We start from the raw sequence: 22,793 nt of genomic DNA, 5'->3' as shown, positions 1-22,793 counted from the left end.
TTGCAGTGTTTGTGAACATAATGTTCATTTGGAATCCCAGGGGCAGAAAGGGCCTTTTGGTTGACCCATCTAGCCCAATGGAGGCAAACCTCCCCCCTCTGCCCCACCCCACCAACTTGACTTTTAAAGAATTTATTTTCGGGTTGCAAGTAATGTTGGCAAGGCTGACGTGATTACCGATATGTGTCCAACCGAAAGGCTGTTATTGAAACTTTCATTTTAGGCAGTTGGAACTGAAACTGGGGGTGAGGGAACGGCCGAAAGAAAAATGACTGCTCTACAGAGAGCCAGCAAGGACTCGATGGGCCAAATGGCCTTGTTCTGTGCCATAATGATACTAGGACTCTATGATTCCTCTTTCAGCTTTTCCAATGTTACATGGGTTCTCCACAATGTCAGTTGAACAGTCAGCTCTGTGGATTTGTCAGGGCTGGTAACTGACACCGATACACGCTGGCTTGGCTGCACCAGTGGCTGGGTTCCTCCATAGGCAGCAAGTCCTGGAATGGGACCTGAACCCAGAGCCTTCTGGCTCAGAGGCAGCAGAGCTACCCACTGAACCACTCTGGCTCTCCTAAGAATTTGACTCAATAATTGGTTAAAATAAAAAAGCATAATCGAGGCTAGTGTTGACTTTTTTAAAAAAATTCTTTGATGGGATGTGGGTGTTACTGGCAAGCCCAGCTTTTGTTGCCCATCCGTAACTGCCCTTGAACTGAGTGGCTTGCTAGGCCATTTCAGAGGGCAGTTAAGAGTCGACCACATTGCTGTGGGTCTGGAGTCACATGTAGGCCAGACCAGGTAAGGGTGGTAGATTTCCATCCAGATGGGTTTTTAATAACACTAGTCACATGGTCACTATCACTGAGACTAAGGTTTAATTTTATTAATTGAATTCAAATTCCACCAGCTGCCATGGTGGGATTTGAACTCATGTCCCAGATGGATTACTAGTCCATTGACATTCGCACCATGCCACTACCTGGAAAGCAGCTTGAGGTGCCCTGAGGTCCTGAAAGCGCTATATAAAATTCTTCCTTCCTTTCTCAAAAAATGATAAAAGACACCAAGAACTGTGGAACTTGCTGTAAGATTTCACTGCTACAGAATCTCTTGCATAGGGTGGTGAGATGATGACTAGATGCAGCTAAATCCCAGGGATTTGTTTCTGAATATCTTTAATCCTTTGGTTCTGCAAATGGGCGAGGGATAATTTCATAGAAGCAGGTAAATCTCCTTGAAAAGATCCTGCAGTGCAGCCATGGCAGCAACTTAAAGTAAGCCAAAGTGATCAGCTGTGATTTTGAAGAGCTGAGTATTATCTCTTCGCTGTGGATTCCATGGCCTCATTCATGGAAAATTATGGCTGTAGTTTCCATACACTGTAGGCAGGTAGCAGTGCCAGCTCTGAGTCAGACGATTGTAGGTTCAAAACCCACTGCAGCATTTGAGTACACAACCCAGGCTGACAATACTGAAGGAATACCACACTGGAGGTGTCGTCTTTCAGCTGAGAGTTTAAACCAAAGCCTGTTTTTTTTATTGTTTGTTCATGGGATGTGAGCATCGTTGGCTGGGCCAGCATTTATTGGCCATCACTAATTGCCCTTGAGAAGGTGCTGGTGAGCTGCCTTCTTGAACCGCTGCAGTCCCTGTGGGGTAGGTATACCCACAGTGCTGTTAGGAAGGGAGTTCTAGGACTTTGACCCAGCAGCAGTGAAGGAATGGCAATGTATTTCCAAGTCAGGATGGTGAATGTCTTGGAGGGGAACTCCCAGGTGGTGATGTTCCCATGTGTCTGCTGTCCTTGTCCTTCTAGATGGTAGTGGTCATGGGTTTGGAAGGTGCTGTCTAAGGAGGCTTGGTGAGTTCCTGGAGTGCACCTTGTAGATGGTACACACTGCTGCTACTGTGCACCGTGGAGATGTGAATGTTTTTGGATATGGGGCCAATCAAGTGGGCTGCTATGTCCTGGATGGTGTCAAGCTTTTTGAGTGTTGTTGGGGCTGCACTCATCCAGGCAAGTGGAGAGTATTCCATCACACTCCTGACTTGTTCCTTATAGATAGTGGACAGGCTTTGGGGAGTCAGTAGGGGAGTTACTTACTGCAGGATGCCTCACTTCTGACCTGCTCTTGTAGCCACAGTATTTATATGGCCAGTCCAGTTCAGTTTCCGGTCAATGGGAACCTCGAGGATGTTGATAGTGGGGAATTCAGTGATGGCAATGCCATTGAATGTCAAGAGGTGATGATTGGGTTTTCTCTTGTTGGAGATGGTCATTGCCTAGCAATTGTGTGGCGCAAATGTTACTTGCCACTTGTCAGCCCAAGCCTGGATATTGTCCAAGTCTTGCTGCATTTGGACATGGGCTGCTTCGGTATCTGAGGAGTAGCAAATGCTGCTGAACATTGTGCAATCAGCAGTGAACATCCCCACTCCTGACCTTATGATGGAAGGAAGGTGATTAATGAAGCAGCTGAAGATGGTTGGGCCTAGGACACTATCCTGAGGAACTCCTGCAGTGATATTCTGAAACTTGAGATGATTGACCTCCAACAACCACAACCATCTTCCTTTTTGTTAGGTATGACTTCAACCAGCGGAGAGTTTCCCCCCTGATTTCCATTGACCCCAGTTTTGCGAGGGTTCCTTGATGTCACACTTGGTCAAATGCTGCCTTGATGTCAAGGGCAGTTACACTTTATCAGGTGAGGTGAGAGTATGTAAAAGTTTCCATTATTTTGAAGAAGAGCAGAAGCTATCTCCTGGGCAACAATCCCCCCAGCAAAGCAAATTATGTGGACATTTATCTCATTGATATTTGTGGGACCTTGCCCTGTGCAAAATGGCAAATGCTATTTCTATATGTAATCGTGCGGACATTGTCATTGGCTGTGAAGAACTTTGTGACCTCAGGACATCCAAGGCATTTATGCAAATTTTGTCTGTTTTTTCTTCATTCTTATGTGATTTTTTTCAAAGTTGTAAAATTGTGTATTATGCAATAATTATAAATATGCAAATACTAAGGCATCATTGCCTCCCAGTGTTTGTCTAAGCAGACAGTGAGTTTTTCTTAATGTAAGGTATAAGTGATGTAAGAATGGACACTGTGGACTGGAGTTTCCACCCAGAGACGCTTGTAACCCAGGGACAAGCCGCTTGTGTAGTTTAAGTGGTTTGGGAATTTTGGGTTGTGCATGTAGCTGCAGTACATCCAAGTTTCCTCAATCTTTTATGTTTGACCCCATCAAACCTTCTGCCCAAAAATTGGCCCCACCCTCCACATTTTATTTTAAAAAATAGCCTGAGTTAGAACTGTTCTGTATCTTCTGTTTCTTTTATTGCATTCTTAATGCATGAGTATCAGTTTAAAAAAAAACTCCCCCCAGTTACAGTATTAGAACATTCTGCGTCTGATGTGCAAAAATGCAATGTGCAATAATGTGCCAATCAAGCGGATTGCTTTGCCCTGGATGGTGTTGAGCTTCTTGAGTGTTGTTGGAGCTGCACTCACTCAGGCGAAGTGGAGAGTATTCCATCAGTCTTCACTTTCTATAATTCCATTTGATATGCACAGCAGGTGCTGTGGTGCTGTAACCTACAGGGCTACAGACCAAATGCTGGAAAACGGGATTAGGCTGGGTGGCTCATTTTTTCGACCAGCATAGACACAATGGGCCAAATGGCCTCTTTCTGTGATAATGATAGATGAATGAATTGAAACCAAAATGTCAGGAAGGAATATGACAGGGTGGACGTGGAAAGGATGTTTCCTCTTGTGGGTGAGTCCGGAACAAGGGGGCACTGTTTTAAAATTAGGAGTCACCCTTATAGGACAGAGATGAGGAGAAATTTTTTCTCTGAGGGTTGGAAGTCTTTGCCTCAGAAGGTGGAGGAGGCGGGGTCATTGAATATTTTTAAGGCAGAGGCAGATAGATTCTTGTTAGGCAAAGGAATCAAAGGCTATTAGGGGTGGATGGGAATGTGGAATTTGAAACACAAACGGATCAGCCATGATCTTAATGAATGGCGGCGCAAGCTCGAGGGGCCAAATGGCTGACTTCTGCTCCTGTTTCGTGTGTTCATATGAATACCAGAGGTTTGGCCCGTACTGTTTCCACTGATTCTGCCCCATTGACACCCATTTTAAGTTTGGGTATATTCTAATGAGGTTGGGAGGCTACTTGGGGGTGAGTTGACATCGACAACATGGGGGCAGCTTCAGGTATAACCTCTGGTTTGCACACACACACGTAGGAAATTCCAAACAGATATTTTCATTGCAGACTATATTGAAATGCCAATCAGAGACTTTTGTTTCAGCTGCATGCAGCACACTTTGACGGCTGACTAAACCCTGCTCGTGAAGCATGTAGGCCACGCTACTTTGTTCTTGTGTGATGTATCCATCATTCAAATCCCAAACTGCTTTGTGATCTCCTTTGCATTATTCACTTACATACAATCAGTCCCTGAGCTTGGAAGGAGGTTGTTTGGCTCAATTGGAGTTGAATCTTTTTATTATTTAATCATATTTGTTCTTTGGTGACACTGATAAAAGGGCCTGTACTCATTTCTTTAGGAAAGGTGGAAAGAGCTATTTGTTTTTTATTTAGTATTTGAATACTGGAAGCCAATATGGCTTTATTTTCCTCTCCTTTATCCCCAGGATCATAGTACTAAGGTCTAGAGAATAGCATTCGTTCGTTTGGCAATTGCATTGGAAGAGATGCTTGACTGAAGGAATTACAGGAGCACACCTCCTCTAACTCCCATTGCAATGATGTGAACTAATACCCCTGAGATATGGGTTCAAATCCCCGCACAGCAACTGAGGAATTTAAATTTCATTCATTAATAAATCTGGAGTAAAAAGCTTGCCTCAGTAATGATGATCTTGAAACTATTGCCCTAAAAAAACCCTGGTTCACTAATGTCATTTAAGGAAATCTGCCATACTTACCTGTTCTGGCCTAAATCTGAGTCTAGACCCACAGCAATGTGGTTGACTCTTAACTGTCTTCTGAAATGGCCTAGTGAGTCACTCAATAATATAGAACCAGACAGGCCGCCCAGTATTGAACTATCCACAAGGGCTGCAGCGGTTCAAGAACTCGGCTCACCAACACCTCCTCTAGGGCAATTAGAGATGGATGATGAATGCTGGCCTTGCTGGTGTCACTCTTGGATGAATAACTGTGGATTGGAAATTCTATTTCAGTAACCTTTTCCTTATTTTCACCCATTGGACTGTTGTGTCCTTCATTCCTACAGGATAGTCTTAGAGATCATTAGGAAAAGATCTTTCCCATTTTAGGCCCTGCTAAGGCATTCACAATCCCTAATTGCCCTTGCTCAGAGGGCATTTAAGAGTCAACTGCATTGCTGTGGGTCACATGTAGGCCAGACCAGGTGGGGACAGAAGATTTCCTTCCCTGAAGGACATTAGTGAACCTGATGAGTTTTTACAACAATTGACAATGGTCATCATCAGACTTTTAATTCCAGATTTTTATTGAATTCAATTATCTGCCGTGGTGGGATTCAAACCCAGGTCCTCAGCGCATTACCCTGGGTCTCTGGAACACTAGCCCAGTGACAATGCCACTGTGCCACTGCCTCCCCTTAAGGTATATGATATAAACATTTGCATTCTACAACCTTTGTTTATATAACAGATAACACTTATGGTAGCAAAGTATCTCAATGTGCTTTATGGGAGCATTACTGATCAAAATGTTAACACTGAGTCACATAAGGATATAGCAGGACAGATAACCAAAAGCTCGCTAAAAGAGGTCGTTCTTAGGAAGAGGCTTAAAGGAGGATAGAGAGCTGGAGCAGTTTAGGGAGGGAATTTCAGGCCGAGGTGGTTGTCCAGTGAAGGAGCAGTGAAATTGGAGATGCTCAAAATGCCAGAATTAGATGAGGACCAATATCCTGGTGGGTTGTAGGTCTAGAGGAAGCTGCAGAGATGGGGGAGGGGTGAAGTCATGTAGGGATTTGCAAACCAGAACATCTCAAAACGTTTCTTAAGAGTCAATTTAGGTCAGTGAGCACAGGGGTGAATGGGACTTGGTGAGAATTAGGATACAGGGTTTTGTAGGACTTCAAGTCTGTGGGGGGTGGAAGACAGTTGTGTTGTTGGAATAGTCATGTCTAGAGGTACCAAAGACGTGGATGAGGATTTCAGCAGCAGGTGAGCTGAGGCGGGGGAGTCAGGTGATGTTACAAAGGTGAAAACAGACAGTCTTAATGATGGTGCAGATGTGTGGTTGGAAACTCATCTCAGGGTGAAATTGGACTCTAAGGTTGCAAGCAGCTTGGCTCAGTCTCAGCAGTTGCTAGGGAGAGGGGTGGAGTCGGTAGCTAGGGAATGGGGTTTGTGGCAGGATCAAAGACAGCTGCTTCAGTTTTCTCGATATTTAACTGGAGGAAGTTTCTGCTCATCCAGTAATGGACACCAGGCAAACAATGTAACGGACAGAGATAGTGGCGGAGTCCAGAGCGGCGGTGGTGAGGTAGAGTTGGGTACAGATACTGTCAGCGTATGTGTAGAACTTGACATTAATTCTATGACAGATCGGCCTGTTATAATTACACACCTACCTAATGTAAGCATTTTCCAGCTATCATAGTAGTGTGTTACATTTACTGTGCGTTGCAACTTGCTGTACAGTAATCATACCGGATGGATTTTGCACACAGGCTTGGAAGTAAAATAAAGTGACAACTCAGACAATTATGTGAAATTCTCTGTATGTAAAAGTATAATGTGTCCGAACCGATGATGAACATGCTTTCTTTGCACCTGTTTTATTTAAGATGTTCCAATATGCTACTTTGATGTTCGATGATGCAATGATAGTGTGCTGGCCTGTGAATGACCCTGCTAGCTCCTGTGTGAGAGTTCACTGTGTCTTTAGACAGTGCTTCTGATAGTGGACTGACCACTTGTTGATACTGGTATTTTCCTGTCTGTTTGTGAAGGGATTAGCGCACTAGTCAGTAAAATCAGATTATCATAACAACCCAGGCACCAATCAACAACCGGATTATGTGGTATTAAATCTCTTATTTCCACGCAGGGAATGCAAATTAATGATGACCTATTTTGTGATAAATTGTTTTACTTATGAAATACTTAAAGAACCTGGTGCTTCTTTATTCTATTCCCAGAAATGCCAACTCTGCAGGATTTTAAAGCTTTCTAAATCTTTCTATTAAAGACAAGTGGGTTATTTTCATTCTTTATGATCCTGGTAGGCTGGAGTTTAAAATTTACCAAGTTCATTGAAACAGAGCCCATGGTTTGGAAGTGCCAGTTCGACTGGAGTAGTTGGCAGTGAGGAGAGTTTTCTATGGCTTTTCAGCTGTGCTGTGCTTAAATTGCTGATATTGGGTGGGAAACTGAAAAGGATCTTTTCCTGTTTTCTGGTTCTCACTACAGGCCAAGCATCCTGTATCCGAAACCCTCGGGGCTGATGGTGTTTCGGATTTCAGATAATTCTGGTTTTCAGATGCTGTACATAGGCCGAGGCCTACTTACATTACAAAAGCCTAAGTCTAGGCTAGCTACAGCCTAAAGTAAATAAAACAGCTAGAAAAGCAAAATGTACCGCTGAATAATAATTGCAGGGTGGTATTAATAAGTTCCTCCCTGTGGAACTATCTGCGATTCTGCTTGTAGAAGAGGGTTCGCAAGGTAAACAGTGCAGAAAAACTTCCGGTGCTAAAGGTCGGGTTCAGTTGGTGAGATTCCCATCAGCTTGGGTCACAGACTTCTTGCGCCAAAGGTCGATAAGGTTTAAAAAAAAGTGTGGTTTTTGGATGTGTTCAGTTTTCGAATTTACGGATAAAGGATACTCGACCTGTACATTGAGCACGAAATGACCTTGACCATGTGACCCAACATGGACTCAATGAGCCGAATGGCCTCCTTCTGTGCCACAAAGATTCTATGACTTCACAAATATTGCCCAGTTTCAACCAAGATTGCACACCTGAATTCCAAGCAATGGTTGAAAGTGGAGTTAGAGCAAAGCAGGAGGGAGGACTGCTCGAAACTGTGTTTTACTGCAATAAACCCTTTAATTCATTCTTGGGATGTGGGCACCTCTGCAAAATTGGCATTTATTACTCACCTCTAGTTGCCTTGAAATAGTTAAATTGTTAAATATTGGTTAAATATGACTAAGGACTTGCTGGGCAACTTCGGAGTGTAGGTAAGGGTCAACCATGCTGCTGTGAGACCTGAGTCACGTATAGGTCAGACTGGGTAAAGACAGCAGGTTTCCTTCCCTAAAGAACGTGAGTGAACCAGTTGAGTTTTTACAAAACTAAAACAACTTCACTTTTATTGACATCAGTGTTTTTATTCCCAAATTTCAAACAAAAACCAAATTGAAAATTCTACAACTGCAGTGGTGGGATTTGAACTCATGGGTGCAGAATCTTGGTTTCCTGTCGGAGGGGGGGAACTGGAGGTGAGAAGGCCCAAACATTAGTGTCAGCGAGTGGTTGTTGGGTTGCCGGCTTGTTCCTGCCTGCAGGAGATTTTCATTCTGGGATAGAGACGTGGTGATGACTAACCATCTACAAATGATGGGCAGCCTATTAGGCCAATTAAATGGTCTATTAAGGTAATTCAGCAGAAGCTGACTAGATTTGTCCTGTTGGCTTGCGCCCCCCACCCCCCACCCCCCCCCCCTGCCACTGAGGACTGAGGTCAAAAAGCAGCCAGGAGATGGAGGCAGTACGGCAGTGACAGACCAATGGTGATTGGGGTGGCATTGCTCCATCCTAAAAAGAATCCCACTTGCTGTTGGGCTTTGGTTGCAGCCTCTGCCCACCCAGTAGAGGGGCTGCCACTCCAAGATGAGAGCCAGGTAGCTCTGGTCTTTTTAAATTAAAAGTTTTGAAATCTCTGTTCAGAGGGCACTTCCACCATGAGGCGCCCTCTCCCTCTCTCTTCCCTGCACCGGCAACTCCCACTTTGGATGGTCAGCCTGCCTGTGTGTCATTGCTGATGGAGCCTTCTATTGACCCTCCAGCTTCAGGAGCATACCTGCTGTCCTGAATTGGATGGCAAACATTCTCCCTGGCCACAGATTGGCCATCCTTTCAAAGACCGCGTTGAGCATCTGACAACGCACAATCCGGGTTCAGGACTTGGCAATGTGCCCGATGTCAGAATCCTGACCATAGGACAAAAGTTGTGCCCATGTTCTCTGGATTACCGAGACCAGTAACAACCACAATGCACTTCTGCACACAAAATTGCCTTTCTTCTTAAAGAAAAATATTTACACATTCTATTTGCCTTTCTTGTTTGTGAATTTACAGAGCTGGCCCATGTAAACTGCTTCGATCTCTGTTCAAGGAATTCAGGCACGTGCTTTGTAATGTTTCCGTGTCTGGAACTAATTAGCATTAGATTAATTCATTAAGAGAAATTTTGACGTGCTTGCAATCAAGCTATACCCAAGTAATGAAATGGCAGTTCTCCTAATCCTCAGGTCAGCGAGGCTTCTGTAAATACAGAAAGGTTTACTTGTAAACCCTAAATTGGAGAAAGATCAGTTGCGTTTAAATGTGGTGGATTGTAAGGATTGTGTTTCCAAAAAAGCAATAGTTGAAACTACTTTTGGGCCGTATTTTTTTTTCCTCCTCTTTTTGTCATTTTTACTTTCCTCCCAGCTCCCCCACCCCCCCCGCACCATCGCCCACAGATCCAGATGTCCGCTGGAGTCTGAGGAGCTGAAATAAATGAAGACAGTGTACGATTTTCAGAGCCAGTCATTTTGGCAGAGGGATCTATACGAAGCGTATGTCAGAAGAAATATGAGGAGCGAAATGTCTACAGAAACATCTGGACCTGATGAGCTACACCCTGGAATCCTCACGGAACGAAGCAAGGAAAATAGATGAGGTTTTAATGAATATTTTCGAAGAGGTTCACACTATACATGAGCAGGGGAGACAAGGAACTGTGCTTTTGTTGGAAAAGAAAAAGGGAATTTGGAAATTATTGACAATTATTTCAGAATTGTACAGGGTGTTCCTGATCATCTGAACGAGGCAGTGGCTGTTTATTTGAAGGTGAGTCGACAGCTAGTAAAGTTGTTGCACCCCAATCCACTGTGCATTCGCTTTAAGTGTAGTCCCTTCGGTTTGGTTCTAACATCCTTCTAACAAAACAGCATTTCTTTTGAAAAATGAACAACCTTTTGTAACGGCCGGTAGCCTGCTATGTCTGTCAATAATTACCTCATTTAAAAATATTTTTCAATTTTGCCAGACTTTCAAAGTGACCTTCCTGTATCCTGCTTTGGTTTCCTTTCTACAAGCTCGCCGGAGATTGTTGTTTCTCAGTATTAGCACCTCAGCAGAATGTTGTTGCTTTTCAGTGTCATTTTCAGATTTCCTTGTTTCCATAACCAGTGTTGCAGTCCGCTTGCAGCTCTTCTCGTAAAACTCTTGTGGACGGCTTTTGAAAATTACATCAAGCTGTTCCTTGCACTGGAGCAAATCTGCCAGATTCCCTTTAAAGTGGAGTGCGCTCCACATCATGTCCTGGTGTCGGCATGTTGGCATCGGCCTGTGTAGATTTCAGTCAGGAAATAGTGGCAGTGTCTCCATTTACATTTCCAACTGCTTTACATTTAAGATTAGAAATCTCATTTTATTTGTTCGTTCAGTGCATCAGTGAGGATAATCCATAATAGTTACTCGATTCTCAACTCTGACTTGGAACTCCAACTAGTCATCAGAGACCTTTCATGCTATTCATCTAATTGATTGTCTATTTAATCATTCACCATTTTGTCTGCTGCCCGTTCACTGATTGGCACTGGGCCCCGCTCACCCTTCACCCCTGTGCTCACTGACCTACATTGGCTCTCCCTAAGTTATAATGCCTTATGTTTTGAATCCCTCCATGGTCTCACCTCTCCCTGTCTATGTGTCCTCCACCAGCCGTACTATGCACTGTGCTGTCTGTGCTCCTCCCATTCTGGCTTCCTAGGCCTTCGCAGTTTTCTTCACTTCACCAATGTTGGGTGTATCTTCAGCTGCTTAGGTCCTGATTTCTGGAACTCACTCCATCCATCTCTCTCTCCCCCTTTTTTAATTCACTCCTTGAAACCTAGATCTCTGACCAAGCTTTAAGTCATCGATTATAATCTCTTTATGTGGCTTGGTGTCACATTTGTCCGGTGATGTTCCTGTGAATTGCTTTGGGACTTTACCACATATGGTGCTATATAAATGCAGTTTGTTGCCTTTTCCATTTTCTACTTGCACACCATTTCCCTGACAAAACTTCGGCCAGTCCCGTTCCGCTAACTCGACCACCCTCCTGTTCAACCTCTCATCAGAGCAAAAAGAAGCAACTTGCAATTGATACAGTGCCTGATCACATCCGCAAGACCACACTTCGCATCCAGTAAATGACTCTTACAGTGCAGTTGCTGTCATGTAGACAAATGAGCCAAAATCTTTGTGTACAGCAAGATCCCACAAACAGCAACTTACCTGAATGATTGGTTAATCCACTTTGGATGATGTTGTTTGAGACCATACTTATTGTTGGATAGCAAGCTGGTTACAAACCAGAGTAGGGCTAAACAGTACCTACTGAGATTGGGGAGAGGTCTTGTGGCACCATGGTAGTGTCTCCACCTCTGAGCTCTGAGTTCGAGTCCTACTTCAGGACTTGATGGCCATGGAAGGTGTGTTCATACTGTAGCCAAACAGGTTGATTATTAGCCTGTAAATCCTTCCAATATGCCTGACGACAGTCGGTAAGAGTAGGAGAGTTTTCTGGTCAGCCATACTGCAGAAGGTAACAACAAACCACTGCAGTACTTTGCCAAGCATAAGCATGGACCAATCCAGTGGAAGTCCATGGTCGTCAATGCCCTCATAGGGCATGGTACCTGAAGGAGGAGGAGGACTGAGAGTGGAAAAGTGGCGGTGTTCCACAGGGAGCAGTGCTGGGACAACTCTTATAAACAATTTGGACTTGGAGCAGAATTCCTATGTAGCACATACGGAAATCCCCAACTAACCAAGTTTTGTTGACCAGGTCACTGGGAGAACACTTGTCTCTTTTTCAAGCAATTTGTTATAGATTCAGGCATGGGTAGACCCTGTCTGACCAACCCCTTTAACATCTTTGAGGCAATGGCATCTTAAGTGGACTGTGTAAACTATAATATATATAACTGTGTAACCATAATAAAAACAGAAAATGCGAAAAAAAAAACCTCAGCAGGTCTGGCAGCATCTGTGGAGAGAGAAACATAGTTAGCATTTCGAGTCCATATGACTCTACTTCAGAGCTAAGGAGAAGTAGAATTGTGATGGATTTTATACTGTTTAAGAGGGCATGGAGCCAAATAGAAGGTCAGGGATAGGTGGGAGCTAAGGAGAAATTTAACAAAGATGTTATGAACACAGGACAAAGGGAGTGTTAATGGGACTGTTAAAGACTAAAGAAGCTGCTGATAGTGGCATAGAGGCAAGAGAGTAGAATGTGTTAATAGCGGAACAAGGGTCAGCGCTCTGTGAAAGCACAACATAGAAACAAGGCGGATGGCTCTGTTTGGGGGAGAGGGTGGGGTTAGGGAAAAAATAGATAATGAATTGTGTATAAAAAAATAATTGGATTGAACAAGGGAGCGAGGATGGAGGAGAGAATTCATGATTTGAAGTTGTTGGACTCACTGTTAAGTCCGGAAGGCTGTAAAGTGGCTAGTCGGAAGATGAGGTGCTGTTCCTCCAATTTGCGCTGGGCTTCACTGGAACATTGCAGCAGGCCAAAGATGGACATGTGGGCATGAGAGCAGGGTGGTGTGTTGAAATGGCAAGCTACAGGAAGGTCTGGGCCATGCTTGCTGATTGCGTGAGGGTGTTCCGCAAAGTGGTCACCCAGTCTACTTAGTCTATTTATTTTTAGTTCCCCCCCCTCCCCCAGCAGAGCCACCTGTTACTTGTTCTTATGTTTTGCTTTCACAGAGCACCAGATAATGTTGCTTGAGAGGTGAATGTTGTCAGGGACACTGGGACAGTTATTATTTAAGCGCAAAGCTGTGAAGTTACATCTAGAGAACGGACTTTGAATTGGCTAAAGGGTGCCAAGCAACAGGTTCTTTTAAGAAGAAATCTGTCAGGGTGCAAGTATTAAGTGGGGATGCCCTAGGGATCAGTGATGGAGCCATTATTGTTTCACAATCACAGGTACTATAGTGAAGTGTGAGCCAGGATTATATGCCCTTGAGTAGGATTCAACCCAAACTTGGACTCAGGTGAGAGTTATATTAGCAGAGCTAAGTTGATGTGTCACACACTCTGAACTGTCCAGGTCAGCGTTGTTCAATACATTTGCTGCTCCCCACAGACATGTGATAAATTGATGCTCTTTATCAGGTGAGAGATTTTAATCAGACATTAGGACTCTGCAGCAGCTCATTCGACTGAGGGCAATGTTCCAGACTGACACAATCCGTGGCCACACCAAAAGTAAGTAGAAAGTCCTGCACGAAAAGCAATCCTTAACGTTAAAAAAACCTGAAGCCTAGTTTAATTAAGGCATGTGGCAAAATAGCCCCCATTGAAGTAGTGGAGGCGTGTTAAAATATTTAAGTTATTACACTGGATGCTGTATAGCAATGAGTTCCTGCTACTAAAACTATTCTGTGACAGAGCTGCTGTCACAGTACCCTACACTATATTACTGCCCTGTCCCTCAACCCCAGTTCATCTCTGGGAGATTGTGACAAGATTCACCCCATCTTTTGCAAATATTTCGTATCATGGGGTGAATCTGGTTACCTGATTGCCATAAGTTTGCAAACATCAAAATCCTATTGTACAATGTTGTGGGATGCTGGTTACAGATCGGTGTGTCTTAAAGAAGTCTCTGCAGTCTTCCGTAGGTTAACAGTAAGTCTTTATTAGCTACTAGAACTACTTACACAGTACAGTAAAGGGTACAGGCTAGGAGCTCTCTCCATGCTTGGGTCTACGCACATCTCTGTTTAACACTACACTGAACCCTGGGTCTGAGTCATGTGCTGTCTTACATCACTCTGTGGGTGGGCATTATCCTCAGTCCCAGATTAACCCTATATGTGCCAGACCATTATACTATAGACAACAGTGGTCTAAGTGATCTACTTTGATAGGGTGGTAAAATGTGATTGTGATCCCTATTCTGCTACCACAATATTGAGCCGAATTCTTTTTTGGTGCAGCGTGATTGGGTGCAGCTTGCTATAAGGCGATAACATTTTGTGAAAAGATACTGGAATAACAAAAATGAGAGAACAAACGATTAGAAAGCAAAATAAAAGGCACTTGACCAATGAGGAAGAAAGTGAGCACATTCACGTTGGATGTTGGCCAGGGTTTTGTGCTTGCGTCCATGACAAATGGCCATTTGATTTTTTGCCCCCCTCTGCCGCCTCCCACCATCCCAACCCTACACTACTCCCCACACCCTCACTCCTCATTCATTTCAGTAGACAGGAAAATCAGGGGCTGGGTTAGCACAGTAGCAGAAGATGTTAGGGTTAGCCAGTGTGTTCACGACTGACAGTACAAAGAGCTTCACTCTCAGTGCAGCTACTAAAGCAAGAGAGAAAGATGCTGAGCAAGGAGGGCAGGAGTTTGTTTTTTAGGCAGGTGTGGATTTGGGTGCTCGTTCTGCCCAGGTCTGTGACTGTTCCAGAGTTCAGCCAGGTCTCTGCCGGGTCAAAGTCTGGGAGCTTACCTTAAAGATGGGCGTTTGCCTTAATTTTACAAGCAGTTCTGACTATTGTTGTAAAAGTGATACCATCACAGGCTGTCTCGATTCTTTGTTGTTTTATACTTTGCATTCCAAGGGTAAAATAATGCAGAGTGCAATTTGCATAAAAGGGGTGTATTCTATCGGTGTAGAACGGCTATCACTATTCACATTCTACAATGGTAGCTTTGATGTGACTTTAATGTTTAATCGTTAACCAGTGTTGAATGGCAATGTTATAAACCCCAGGTATTGTCTGTTTGCTGAGCATTCCACTGGAAGATTAGAGAATGCCAGCCAGAATTGAGTGCACAACATTACTTCTTAAAAACTATTTTCTCTTCAGATTTATTTCTGCAAGTATCTTCTACACGCTGTTTTATAACTAGTCAATTTTTTTGTAAATAAGATGGCTGCATTGATATAGACTTCTTGTTGTGAAGTAAAGCGAAGTGCTAAAATTCACACCTCTTGGTTTAATTTTTAATCTTCCATTATAGACTCCTATATCATTGTTTTCACAGGTAATTCTATGTTGGGCTCTCGTAACCAAATAGCAGTTCTGACTTAAGGAGGTGAAAGATTCTGGAGTTGAACAAAAACCGTATGTTTGAGCTTTATAATAGAAAGCGGTCAAAATCTTTGTGTGCAATTTTGTTTTCCACCCTCTCAATGACCTTTTAACCCCAAGTCATGCTCTGGCAGAATATTGGTGACTCTGTTTTGGCATTTGACCACTTTCACCTGTATAATGGTGCACTCCAGTGTAGAATTTTGGTTGGTGATGGAATTTAATTCCTGAACCCCTGACGACAACAATTTACATAAAATAAAAGCAAAATACTGCGGATGCTGGAAATCTGAAACAAAAACAAAAATTGCTGGAAAAATTCAGCAGGTCTGACAGCTTCTGTGGAGAGGAAGACAGAGTTAACATTTCGAGTCCATATGGCTCTTCATCAGAATTAAAGAGTGTTCCAGTGAAGCCCAATGCAAATTGGAGGAACAGCACCTCATCTTCCGATTAGGCACTTTACAGCCTTCCGGATTTAACACTGAGTTCAACAACTGCAGATCATGAATTCTCTCCTCCATCCACCCCTTTTTTATCCCCTTGTTCAAATAATTATCATATATTTTATTTTATTTTTTTCCCCACCTATTTCTATTATTATTTTTACAATTTATTTCCATATTGTTTTATCCCCACCTTTTAGCCTTTTTCTATCCCCTCCCCCACTAGGGCCACCTGTCACTTACTGATCCTGCTTTCTACCCTTAATGTCACCTTTAGCACATCCTTTAGCTAATATCACCACCGTCCACACCCCTTTGACAAAAATTTACATTTCACTAGTGCCTTTATGGTAGCAAAATACCCCCAAGCCACTTCTCAGGAATGTTATCAGACTAAATAAGTGAACATGCCACACAACCTGATGTTAGGGCAGATGATCAAAAGCATTTGTGAAAGAGGTAGGTTTTAAGGAATGACTCAAAGGTGGAGAGAGAGAGAGACCTGGAGAGGCTTAGGGAGGTAATTGTAGAGCTTAGGGCTTGGTCAACTGGGGGCACTGTGCCATTTGTGGGTAAAGAAACTCAGGGATGTGCAAGCGGCCCGAATTAGAAGTCATGTTAACCTTTAAGAATGGGAAAACAGAGAGAGAAAGAGAGCTGTTTCACATATGTGCTCAGATGATTCAGGAATACTTTTTTCACGGAACTGGTAATTGATGATTTTCGCACGATTAATTTAGAATTACCTCTTATGTTGCTACAAAGGAACACTTATTGGGAGCAGACTTTTCACTGATCTTTTACATATGGCTGGCATTCTGTTGACTAATTGGTGTGGGCTTCCTCAAAGCTGTACCCATCACAAAGATTGCCTGCTCACCTTCTAAGTCTGATTAAAGTGATAGGGAAAGCTGTAGTGCGACAGCCATTTGAATGTTATTACTAAAGCCCCCCATCCAAAGTCAGTTCACCCAAACCTGAATATTGAGAACAAAAACAGAATTACCTGGAAAAACTCAGCAGGTCTGGCAGCATCGGCGGAGAAGAAAAGAGTTGACGTTTTGAGTCCTCATGACCCTTCAACAGAACTGACCGAATATAAGGAGAGGGGTGAAATATAAGCTGGTTTAAGGTGGGGGTTGGGTGGGGGGGAGAGAAGTGAAGTGGGGGTGTGTGGTTGTAGGGACAAGCAAGCAGTGATAGGAGCAGATAATCAAAAGATGTCACAGACAAAAGAACAAAAGAGCACAGGTGTTGAAGGTAGTGGTATTATCTAAACGAATGTGCTAATTAAGAATGGATGGTAGGGCACTCAAGGTATAGCTCTAGTGGGGGTGGGGTGGAAAGACTAGTGGGGCATAAAATATTTGAAAATAATGGAAATAGGTGGGAAAAGAAAAATCTATATAAATTATTGGAAAAAACAAAAGGAATGGGGAAGAAACAGAAAGAGGGTGGGGATGGAGGAGGGAGTTCAAGATCTAAAGTTGTTGAATTCAATATTCAGTCGGAAGGCTGTAAGGTGCCTAGTCGGAAGATGAGGTGCTGTTCCTCCAGTTTGCGTTGGGCTTGGAGGAACAGCATCTCATCTTCCGACTAGGCACTTTACAGCCTTCTGGACTGAATATTGAATTCAACAACTTTAGATCTTGACCTCCCTCCTCCATCCCCACCCCCTTTCTGTTTCTTCCCCCTTTTGTTTTTTCCAATAATTTATATAGATTTTTCTTTTCCCACCTATTTCCATTATTTTCAAATCTTTTATGCCCTGCTAGCCTTTCCACCCCACCCCCACTAGAGCTATACCTTGAGTGCCATACCATCCATTCTTAATTAGCACATTCGTTTAGATAATACCACTACCTTCAAGACCTCTGTGTTCTTTTGTCTGTGACATCTTTTGATTATCTGCTCCTATCACTGCTTGCTTGTCCCTACAACCACACCACCGCCCCCCCCAACTTCTCTTTCCCCCCCCCCCACCTTAAACCAGTTTATATTTCACCCCTCTTCTAATATTCAATCAGTTCTGTGGAAGGGTCATGAGGACTCAAACGTCAACTCTTTTCATCTCAACCGATGCTACCAGACCTGCTGAGTTTTTCCAGGTAATTCTGTTTTTGTTTTGGATTTCCAGCATCCGCAGTTTTTTGTTTTTATCAGGTTAATTAAGTGTTGTTCTGTGAGCTAAGGACATGCCTTTGACCTCTGGAGCCTGTGTTCAAGTCTAGCATAGACTGTTGGGGTGAAAACTACTTCTGACTGCTGAGCGAGCCTTCAGTAGAAATGGCATTGGTTGACTTTGAGTGAGTCCTTGTGACCTGCATAGCACAAAACTAAGTTTTAAGTCAGGCCTAGCTAATTGGTCACATTTGGCCTGGATGTTCAGGCTCCACTGGGACCAGGATCTATCCCTCCATCCAGTGTGCAGGTTCCTGGGCTACATCATACCTCTGGGCTGTTTTTGCAGGGATGGGGACTAGCCAGGCTACCTGCCCACACAATAAACCCAAGTTAAAGGAGGTCATATGGAATTTTCCAGTCAGCGACCAGGTTCTTGCAGGTGGTGAGGGTCAGCTTAGGTGCCTGGAGGCTGGCATCCTGTGGCAGAGCTGATGGCTATAGCGCTGCAGCAGGCTGAGCAGTCCTCTGTCTGTCTGGATGCAGGAGCAGGCACCTCCGTCCGCTCCCTACCTCACACCCCCCCCAATTGCTTTAAACCGGCGTCCTTTGGTTCTTGATGCTTCCACGAATGGAAGCAGTTTCTCCCTATTTACTCTGACCATACCCCTCATGATTTTGAACACGTCTATCAAACCTCCTCTCAACCTTCTCTTCTCCAAGGAAAACAGTCCTAATTTCTTAACCTCCTCTCGATCATTGCAATTGAAATTCCAGAGTTGATCCAGTAAAATGTCAGCACCAACTCTGCCAAAAGAATTGGGATCCATGACTGAACATCGAGACATTAGCACATTGGCATTGAATCTGCACTGTTCCAACTACAGTGAGTGTGCAGTTCCATAGATACAGCATTAGATTGCCAGTACAGTAGTTATTCAGAAAGCATGTCGAGGTGAAATTCTTTAATCCAGTTTTTTAAAATTTGGGTATTTGCCTTACGCAAGGGGTCTTATGGGTAGCATCCCTATCTCTTGACCAGAAGCTCCAGGTTCAAGTCCCACTCAAGGACTTAATGGCCATGGAAGCTGCGTTTATAATTTTGTCAAACACATTGATTACCAGCCTGTGAATCCTTCCAATACGCCTGGTGGCAGGCAGTAAGAGTGGGAGAGTTTCCTAGTCAGCCATACTGCAGAACACAATGGCAAACTGCTGCAGTAATTTGCCAAGCGTAATCATGGACCAGTCCTATGGAAGTCCATATTCACCAACTCCCCCTTAGGGCATGGTACTTGGAGGAGGAGGAGGGGAGGATTTGCCATACACGTGCACATCAGGAATAAGTATAGCAAAATAGTTTTGTGTCAGAATTTGGGTTCAAAAGCCAGCTCCATCGTCAGGATAAAAGCAAAATACTGCAGATGCTGGAAATCTGAAATAAAAACAGAAAATGCTGGTAAAACTCAGCAGGTCTGACAGCATCTGTGGAGAGAGAAATAGAGATTACGCTTCAAGTCTGTATGATTTCTTTAGAGCTCTGAAGAAGAGCCCACAGCAGAGCCAGAAACTTGTCTTTTTCTCATGCAGTATAGGACAGTATTAGATAGTACATTTTTAATAATATGCTGGTAATCCTAGCAATTGCATTGCTGCACACTGCACTAACCTCCTCTAGTCTTTTGTCGAACGCCTTTATAGACTGAGCTTTGGTTTTCTGACAGATGTACTCTTTATGAATTGCCATATAGACAGTCAAACTTCAAAAGACCATTTATACCGAGGTCAGAGTTTTCTGACTTTTCATTAGATGCTAGCAATGTATCATTTACCAAACTACTCTGGCACAAATTACCAGTTACAAAATGATAGCTTATGGGGCCATGGGCCAACTGACCACCCATCCACATAAGCATCCCTGCTCTCCTACACCTCAAAAGCTATTTCTACTCACTGGAAACTTGAACTACAGGTTTTGCAGAATGGCAGTTACCATTGACTATCCACACTATGGGCTACTGGACCCAGCCATTAGGCTGAAATGTGGGTCAGAATCTCTCACCGTCAAGGGAAACGGTCACTCACTCTGATTTTCCCCGAATTGGCCAGTTAATGACCAGAGGGCAGACTCGCTGTCCAGGCAGGAGGGCTCATGAAAAGGAGGCCAACCAGAGGCCTTCCAGCATGAAAGGAGCATCTGATGCCATGGCAGGAAAATGATACTTCAAAACGGAGGTGCCCTTTCGCCAACTTTTTCAAACTTTAAATTAAAAATGGCCTTTGCAGCCAGACCACACACTGGGGTGTGTGGGGGGGAAGCGGAGGAAGAGCCCCTTTACAAGGCAGCCTGTGACAGCTACTGCTCCCAGGCAAGTAGGGAAGGTTTCTTAAGCTGCCTGGAGTGCTGGCCAGCTTCCAGCCCTAGCGCCCTGCCCACTCACCCACTGCCCCCTTACCCCTCCACTCCCCTTCCCTCTGCCCCCTCACCTCCACCTCCACCCCTTCCCTCCCCTTCCCCCTCCTCCTCGCCTTCCCCCTCCTCCTCCCTTCCCCCTCCTTCTCCCTTCCCCCTTCCCCTTCCCCATTCCCTTCCCCCTCCCTACCCTTCCCCTTCCCTCTCCTTCCAGTTCCCCTTGCCTCTCCCTCCCCTTTCCCCTCCCTCCCCTTTCCCCTCCCTCCCCCTTGCCCCTCCCTCTCATCCTCACACACTTTCCCTACTCTCCCACCTACCCTCCCCGCCTCCCTTCCCCATTATCAACCTCCCTCCCCTTCCCCACGTTTCCCCTCTCATGCTTCCCCTCTCCCTATCCCTCTACCTACACCCTTCCCTCTCCCCTCCCTCCCCTTCCCCTCTCCCCACCTCCGCACCCACACCCCTCTCCTCTCCTGCTCCCCACCCACTCCCCCCTCCTCTTTCCTTCCTCCTTCCCTCCTCCCAACCCCTTCCTTTCCCTGCTGCTTCCCCCTCTCCTACTCCACCACATCCCCCTCCTCCATCCCCCTCACCCCATCCCCCTCACCTCATTCCCCCTCCCCACCCACTCCCCCTCATTCTTCCCTCTTCCCCTTCCCTCCCTTTCCCTGCCCCTTCCCCCTCTCTTACTCCACCCCATCCCCCTCACCCCTTTCCCCCTCCCGCTTCCCCTCTCCCCTTCCCATCTCCCTCTCCCCTTCCCATCTCCCTCTCCCTCGCCCTTACCCCCCTCTTCCCCCGTACACCCTCTTCCCCCCCGCTCCCCCTTTCCCCCCCCCCTCCTCCCCTGCTCCCTCTTCCCCCTCCCCCTGTTCCCCCACTCCCTCGTCCCCCTCCCCCGCTCGCTCGTCCCCCTCCCCCGCTCGCTCGTCCCCCTCCCCCGCTCGCTCGTCCCCCTCCCCCGCTCGCTCGTCCCCCTCCCCCGCTCGCTCGTCCCCCTCCCCCGCTCGCTCGTCCCCCTCCCCCGCTCGCTCGTCCCCCTCCCCCGCTCGCTCTTCCCCCTCCCCCGCTCGCTCTTCCCCCTCCCCCGCTCGCTCTTCCCCCTCCCCCGCTCGCTCTTTCCCCCTCCCCCGCTCCCTCTTCCCCCTCCCCCGCTCCCTCTTCCCCCTCCCCCGCTCCCTCTTCCCCCACGCTCCCGCTCCCTCTTCCCGCACGCTCCCTCTTCGCCCCCCGCTCCCTCTTGCCCCCCGCTCCCTCTTGCCCCCCGCTCCACCTTCCCCCCGCTCCCCCTGCTCCCTCTTCCCCCTCCCTGCTCCCTCTTCCACCCCCGCTCCCTCTCTCCCCCCATCCCCCCTCTGCTCCCTCGTCCCCCTCCCCCACTCCCTCATCCCCCTCCCCCGCTCGCTCTTCCACCCCCGCTCCCTCTCTCCCCCCATCCCCCCTCTGCTCCCTCGTCCCCCTCCCCCACTCCCTCATCCCCCTCCCCCGCTCGCTCTTCCCCCTCCCCCGCTCGCTTTTCCCCCTCCCCCGCTCGCTCTTCCCCCTCCCCCGCTCGCTCTTCCCCCTCCCCCGCTCGCTCTTTCCCCCTCCCCCGCTCGCTTTTCCCCCTCCCCCGCTCGCTTTTCCCCCTCCCCGCTCGCTTTGCCCCCTCCCCCACTCCCTCTTCCCCCCTCCGCCCACTCTTTCTTCCCCCCTCCACCCACTCTTTCTTCCCCCCTCCACCCACTCTTTCTTCCCCCCTCCACCCACTCTTTCTTCCCCCCTCCGCCCACTCTTTCTTCCCCCCTCCGCCCACTCTTTCTTCCCCCTCCGCCCACTCTTTCTTCCCCCTCCGCCCACTCTTTCTACCCCCTTCCCCCGGTCCTCCTTCCACCTTCCCCACCATTCCCTCTTCACCCTGCTCCCCCTCTTCCCCTCCCCCCTGCGCCCTCCTCCCCCTGTCCCATCTTCCCCCACCTCGCCCTGCCCCCACCGCCCCCTGCCCCACTCTTTCCCGCACTCCCCCTCCATGTCTTCCCCGCTCCCCCTCCGTCTCTACCCTGCTCCTCCTGCCCCCTCTTTCCCCCACTCCCATAGCCCCCAACCCACACCCCACTACGCCTGGCCCCCTCATCCATCCTACCCCCCCTTGCCCACTCCCCCTTCCCCTGTTGCCTCTTCCCCCTCTCCCCTGTTGCCTCTTCCCCCTCTCCCCGCTGCCTCTTCCCCCTCTCCCCGCTGCCTCTTCCCCCTCTCCCCGCTGCCTCTTCCCCCTCTCCCCGCTGCCTCTTCCCCCTCTCCCCGCTGCCTCTTCCCCCTCTCCCCGCTGCCTCTTCCCCCTCTCCCCGCTGCCTCTCCCCGCTGTCCCTGCTCCCCCCTCCACCCGCTCCCTCTTCCCCCTCCACCCGCTCCCTCTTCCCCCTCCACCCGCTCCCTCTTCCCCCCTCCACCCGCTCCCTCTTCCCC

The 22,793-nt window shown here is 46.6% G+C and overlaps 1 protein-coding gene across 3 annotated transcripts in view; it reads left to right on the top strand.

Moving 5' to 3' along the window:
* The window catches only part of rassf8b (Ras association domain family member 8b), a 118,531-nt gene that overhangs the window by 63,460 nt on the left and 32,278 nt on the right, over window positions 1-22,793 (top strand). Inside the window, exons 1-2 of one of the 3 annotated variants that reach the window (XM_041203541.1) lie at window positions 9,812-10,107; window positions 15,322-15,401. The exons of 1 other annotated variant lie outside the window; for it this stretch is intronic. The gene's annotated coding sequence lies outside the window, so the exon portion shown is untranslated. Of the gene's footprint in view, window positions 1-9,811; window positions 10,108-13,515; window positions 13,531-15,321; window positions 15,402-22,793 lie in introns of those variants that run through there. One more of the 3 variants, XM_041203543.1, reaches the window with a different exon arrangement.

Source organism: Carcharodon carcharias, chromosome 13 (assembly GCF_017639515.1).
Source record: "Carcharodon carcharias isolate sCarCar2 chromosome 13, sCarCar2.pri, whole genome shotgun sequence".
Classification (NCBI taxonomy): domain Eukaryota; kingdom Metazoa; phylum Chordata; class Chondrichthyes; order Lamniformes; family Lamnidae; genus Carcharodon; species Carcharodon carcharias.
This window is presented reverse-complemented; position numbering and strand designations above follow the sequence as displayed.